General features: G+C 47.4%; 1 pseudogene; it reads left to right on the top strand.

Moving 5' to 3' along the window:
* Positions 1-5016: 5016 nt before the first annotated feature.
* LOC127208922 (uncharacterized) lies at positions 5017-5229 on the top strand (annotated as a pseudogene).
* Positions 5230-6901: the final 1672 nt, after the last annotated feature.

Genomic DNA, 6901 nt, shown 5'->3' on the forward strand with positions numbered 1-6901 from the left:
GCCAGTAGAACTGTTTTGTAAGGGTTAGGAGGTGTGGCCTTATCAGAGGAGTGTGTCACTCAGAGTGGGCGTTGAGGTTTCAGAAGTCTACAACATTCCCAGGTAGCTCTCTCTGCTGGCTTGCTTGTGGTGCCTATGTAAGGGCTCAGCTACTGCACTAGCCCAACACCTGCTGCCTACTGCCATGCTCCCAGCCATGATAGCCATGGACTCCCTTATGGAACTGTGAGCCCTAAAATCCAATGCTTTCTTTTGTAAGTGGCCTTGATCATGGTGTCTCTTCACAGCAACAGAGCAGTAACCAAGGCAGAGACAGGTGGCCACACACCTTGAAGCCCATGTGTCTGTGTTTCTGACATCATCCTAACTTCTGCCTCCTCTGGAATATGTGTCCATCTCTGTGACTAGAGTTTGTGAACTACACAGGGACCTACAGTTGCCACTAGGACCACCAGTGAATTTTCACTAGGCAAGCCAGGAGGATGTAATTCTGCCAGAGATTTATATGGGGGGGGGGGGGAGGAAGTGTGTTGATTATCAAGATGCAAGTGACAGGCTGGCTCAGTAACACATGTCTGTAACCCCAGCACCTTAGATGACTGAAGAGGGTCAAATGTTTGGGGCCAGCTTAGGCTACACAGCAAGATCCTGACTCAAACAAATAAAAGATATAAATGACATTCTTTCAAGTTCAAAGATTCCAATTTGGAAAATAACTTTATACATTCTTTGTTATTGTTGGTGGTGGTGGTGGTTGGTTGTTGTTGTTGTTGTTGTTGTTTTGAGACAGGGTTTCTCTGTGTAGCCTTTGGCTGTCCTGACTCTCTTTGTAGACCAGGATGGCCTCGAACTCACAGAGATCTGCCTGCCTCTGCCTCAAGTGCTGGGATTAGGCATGCACCACCACACCAAGCTTGTACATTTTTTTTTACTCTGGGTGTAACTGGAATGCTGCCTTTTGCTGAAGTTGAAATGACTGACATGTGGTATTTCTGCTGAGCCATGCCCCTAGGCCCTTACTGGGGGATTCTAGGCAGGTACTCTACCCCTCAAGACCTTGTTTCTTCTTCCTCCATGCTGTGACCAGGCAGGCATTTGCCAAGACCAGAGAACAAACAGGAAACACTGGCCTCTGCCCAGCTCCTACTTCCCTTCTTAGAGACGACCTGGCCTCAGAGACATTTGTCTTGATTATCCAAATCTCCACCCCTCTTGTTCTGACTAAGTGGGCCTACAAAGTTCCCCATTGTTTTCTCCCATCGGGTGCTGTTTGCCACAAGAGCTTTTTAATACGCACAGCAGCTCCGACAACAAAGATTAATCCTTGCCTTCTCCCAGAATGACTGCACCATAAATTGCAGAGTGTAAAAGAAGAGTCTTAAAGGCAGCACCCACGCAGCCTGATGTGTGAGAGACTTGGGAGACAGCTTCATACAGGGCTGTGGGGCAGTTTAAAGATTAGAACAAGAGTCCCACAAAGAGTTGATGTTCTGGGTTCTGAAGCGCGCGTGCGCGCGCGCGCACACACACACACACACACACACACACACACACACACACACACACACACAAACGCTTAGTCCGCAGCAGGTGGGCTGTTCTTTGGGAGACTGTTAAGCCTTGTAGAAGTTGGGTCTAGTTAGAGGAAATAGATCTCTGGGAGCAAGTCTAAGGGATTCCAGCCTGAGCCCTCTGCTTCCTGACCTGCGCACATGTGAGCAATCAGTACTGCTACAGAGCTGCTTACCTCCATGCCTTCTCTCTTATGAGAGATGGGAGCCTCAAACCATGAGCCAAAGTAAGCCTCTCCTCCCATAAGTTGCTTCAGGGAAATATTTAGTCACAGCAACAAGAAAAATAACCTCCAGGCCTTCAGATTCGCCATCACCAGAGTATAGGCTCTATTGTGTTTCTAGAATAGTCTCTGTAAGTCATTGTATGAAGGAGATAAAAATGAGTTCTCATGGGCAATGAGACAAAAAACACAAAATGGTTTCCTGACTTCTTGAACTCTCTGAAGTTATATGTGAAAAACTAAGTTCTCTCTGAGAGAGAAATAGGGGTCTACCCTCAATTTTGCATGTGTGCATACATGTGTGTGCATTTGTGTGTATGTGGGTATACATGATGGCCAAAGGTCAAAATTTGCATATCTTCTTCCATTCCTCTCCATCTTAATTTTTGAGACAGGGTCCCTAACTGAACCTGGTGGTTACTGGTTCAACTAGTAACTCTGTGCATTTTACATAATTAGTGAGGTAAGCCTCATCCAGTGGATGCTGTTCTTCCATTCCACAGATGACAAAATCAAAGCCTGAAAAGTTAACCCAGTGCAGGACCAGCCAGCCAGAAAGAGGTAGAGCAGAGACTTGTGTGGCAGTTGTCTGCCTCGACTATGTGCTTGTAAGCTAACAGGGACACCACCTTCTAGAACTCTCCGGTGAGAGCAATAAGATCAGTCAGTCTGACTTGCCTGCTTAGGACAGCAAGGGAAACTATGTGTTTGAAATAAATTTCAGGGTCTCAAACCCAGCTCTTCTTTGGATTCCAGTCTCATCCCAGAGCCTCCTCACACAAGTGGCGTGTGAGGGAACCTCACCGACAGCACACCAGTGCCAGGAATTAGCGCAGGTGTGTCCAGCTCCTGTGTGACACACTCAGTTTCTGCACAGAGAGAGGCCATCATTGTGGGGGAAGAAGTATGGTGGGAGGATCGTGAGCCAGCTGGTCACATTGCATCCACAGTCAGGAGTAGAGAGACATGAATGCCGGTTGTCATGGTGATGCTAAAGCCTGGTCAGGTTGATGATGAAGATGAACCATTACACTACCCCAGGCACTGGCAGGGTGAAACTGGAAACTGACAAGGAGACCCAGTGCTGATGTTTTTCCCTTCTGGCTTCCTCTGTCATAGCTAGCAGAGGATCTGAGTTAGAAACGCTCATGTGAGCATCTGCACCAGGTGTACACATCTGCACAAGGTGGAAGGGAGAAAGGGAGCACTGGAGACCAAGGAGGAGCATGCTAAAGACAGAACAAGTCACTGCAGGTGTGCACCCCTGGGGGCTGGCTCCTTCCATTTCCCTGTGCAAAGAATTAAGGAGACCTCACACTCAAAGCCTTGCACCACCGACTGTTTTAAATGCACCATTCCATCCAATCCATCTCCTCGGCATGCATTAGAACCTGGAGGCTCAGAGAGGTTGATCAATTTGATCAGAGTCACACAGCCAGGAAGTGAAGAGGATAGCACAAGAACAGAAGCAATCAGAAGCCATACACTCCAGCTGGTGACATGGTAGAGCATATAGGGGGCTTGGTCACCATATCTGACAACCTGACACCATGCCCAGGACCCACATGGTAGAAGAGGACCATCTCTCACAAGCTGTCCTTTGACGCACGCACCATGGCACTTGTCCCCACCCACCCCCAAGCTCCTACACATACACACAAATAATAAACATTTTAAGTCACATGGTTCAAAGATACAAGTCCTATGTGAGAGAATCGCAAGACTGGAATTGGCTCTTCTGTCTTCTGACCTCAAGCAAGAATTTTGTAAAGCCAGCACTGGTGAGATCGGTTCTATTCGGGGTTTGTTTGCTTCCTTGTCGTTGAATATTGGCTGGCTTGGGTTTTGTTTGTTCTGTCTCTGAGACAGGGTCTCACTGTGCAGCCCTGCCTGTCCTGGAACTTACAATCTAGACCAGGTTGGCCTCGAACTTACGTTGGCCTCTTAAGTGCTGAGCTTTCAGGTATAAGCCCTTATTCTTGGCTGCAGTGAGTTCTTTCCCATGCTTATGGACCATCAAAGAAAAGGAAGAGCTGTGGCTGAGTGAACAGCACGCCTTCATGTTGCTCTTTGCTTTTGGGTTTTGTTTTTGTTTTGGTTTGGTTTGGTTTGGTTTTTTGAGACAGAGTTTCACTGTGTAGCCCTAGCTGTCCTGGACTCCTTTCTGTAGACCAGACTGGCCTCGAACTCACGGAGATACGCCTGCCTCTGTCTTCCAGTGCTGGGATTAAAGGTGTGCACCACCACGCCCGGCTAGACCTTCATATTGTGATAACATATGTTTTGTTTCGTTATTAAATTGGAATCTGGGTTCTGTGTTGCAAACAGCCCTGGACAAGGAAGTGCAATGACTCTTAATCCTTTGGGTTTTATTTTATGGTTTTGTTTGTTTGTTGCCATTCAATTTTGGGTTTGATTTTTTTGTTTGTTGGAGGGTATGTGTTTGTTCGTTTGTTTGTTTTAGACATGGTTTCATTAAGTTGCCCAGGATGGGCTTAAACTCACAACAGGCCCAGAAACCATACAAACAAGAGACAAACCTCTGAAACTGTGAGCCAAAATAAATTCTTCCCATCTCACTTTATAATCCTCCCCAAGGGTCTGGATTGCAAACCATGCCAAGTCTAACTTTGAATTCTGGTTCTTTTGCTAACTCCAGGGTGACCTTCGATGACTAGGCATCACTCCACTGACTGCTGCCCAAAAAGGAGGGCCTTGCCCACATTATGTGTCAGTCTGTCCAGCGATGACATCCGCTGTTCCCAGAACGTGCACGGTGACAAGGACTCCTTTGCTTAGAGAGCTCATCTCTATCCTGGGTCTCAGGGAGCAGGGCTAGCGCCAACCCTGGATAGAGACCACATCTGACATCAGTCAGCCTGAGCCTGCTGGGAGGAAGCACGCATGCGCACAAACACACATCTGGTCTCACCCTGAAGTCAGCTCATCAAGCCCTTCCCTGGGGAAGCAATTCTTCCTTAAGTAAGTGTTCCTTGCTGTTTGGGGACTTTTCCACAGCATTGGCTTGACTAGATCAGCCCTGAGCTCACTCCCAAATGAAAGAAAGCTGACCAGCTTTATCTGATCAGCTCTAGGAGCAGCTAGGACCACTCTCTTCCTGTGCCTTCCTGCGGGTAGCAGGTAGCTTTCCGTTTTGCTTCAGGCCTCACTTTCAGCAAGGCAGTCCTTAATCCCAGCACTTGTGAGGCAGAGGCAGGGGGATTGTTTTTTCAAAGCCAGTCTGATCTGTAGAGTGAGTTCCAGGACAGCCAAGGATACACAAAGAAGCCCTGTCTCAAAAATCTGATACGTCCTCTCTCCGAGGACAATATATTAAATGGATTTTTGGAAGTAGGAGTTGGAATAGGAGCTTGCTCCGTCTACTCCATGCATCGACCTGGTATTGCAGTACCTCCAGGAACAGTGCACCCCCTCGGGGAACAATGCGGTTTAAAATAAGAATTCACAGTGTAACCAAGCAGGAGAAATTTAAGAAAAGAAACTGTATCTAGGACAGCCAAGGCTACACAGAGAAACCCTGTCTCAAAAAACCAAACAACAAAAACAAAAAGAAAGGGAAGGAGGGAGGGCGAGAGGGAGGCAGGGAGGGAGGGAAGGAGGGAGGGAAGCGGATTCCACAAGTAGACACGAGGCCCTCCATGTTGGTCTTAAGTCACCTGCTCTTTCTCTCTGTGTCTCAGTGTGAGTTGACAGCACAGAAGAAAGGTGCTGTCCTGTTTGGGCCTGCAAGTCTAGAATCCAGAGGCCCCCTGAATATCTGCTTTTCCTCTTACTAGCCATTGATATATGACAAGCACGTAACCACCATGGGGCTCAGTTTCCCCACCTATAAAATGGGGCCTCTAAGAGCTCTTAGTCTGAGGAGGTGTGTTAGAGCAACACTGACCTCTGGAGACGTCCCTAGCAGTGTGCCTAGCAACCACAGAAGCGGTGGGTAAGCATCTGCTGCTGCCTGCGCTGTGACTGTTTGATTTTACGACCAGCAGCCTATGAGCAGAGAACCCAGGCACCCCATCCCTCGTCACAGGCCCAGGACAAAGGTCTGGATTCAGCAGGATTCAGCAAAATGGTGTTGTTGATAGGATGGGAATTTTGCTTTAGTGGGCTGGCTTGTTTTGTATAACTCACACACCTCCAAGAGACTCCTGTAAATGGTATTGATTTTTGTTTTTTTACCTTTTCACCGATAGCAAAATTAAGACTGGAAATGTTTTTTACTCCAGCTTGGCTTAGCAGACAACCAAGAGAGGCCAGAGCCGCAGAGTGAAACAGATGCCTAGAAACTGCCTTTGCTTGAAAGCATTAACTCCTCACTTGAGCCCAAAAGGTGACCAGAAGATGTGAGGCAAAAGTCTGGCCTTCATAACCAGGCCCTGAGGATGCGGGGCCTGGACAGAGGAAGCAGGTCAATAATAGTCTCAACGCTATCCTCTTGTCCTTGACTCCCTTCCTTCTTCCTTCCTTCCTCTTCCTCCTTTCTCTCTCTTCCTCCCTCCCTCCATCACAAATTGAGCAGCCTTGCTCCCTACACACCCCCAACTTCCCACCATAATATTCTGCCTCACCAAAGGCCTGAAGCAACTGAGCCAAGTAACCATGGACAGGACCCTCTGTCTGAATCAAAAGGAGTCTGTCCCATCCTAAATTGGAAACACTGTCATAGCAAGGAAACAACTAGCACCTGGCCCGGATTTGTCTGTGTCACGCAGACATCGTGGGGTTTCATTAAGAACACTGTGTGGCTTCCTGCCAGTACTCAGACAGAGGGAGCTAGCACGGTTACCGCCCTGGCTTTCTAAGACACACATTGTACTGCTGTGTGTTCAGCATCTTCAGCCTTAAATAACATGCTTCCTGCTATAAGCTTCTATGAACCCTTTTATAAAAGAAAAATTAAAAAAAACAGAACACAAGTCAATTTTGTAACGTGAATTCCTCAAATATAACATTTACAGGGCAGATTTAACCTAACAGATTTTTCTGCTAATGAGCCTCTCTTACAAATTCAACTGACTAATTCAGTAATATCTTTGCATGTGTTAAGTGCATGTACCCTCCGCCCCAGAGATCTCACTTCTTGAGGAA

Source organism: Acomys russatus, chromosome 25 (assembly GCF_903995435.1).
Source record: "Acomys russatus chromosome 25, mAcoRus1.1, whole genome shotgun sequence".
Classification (NCBI taxonomy): Eukaryota; Metazoa; Chordata; class Mammalia; order Rodentia; family Muridae; genus Acomys; species Acomys russatus.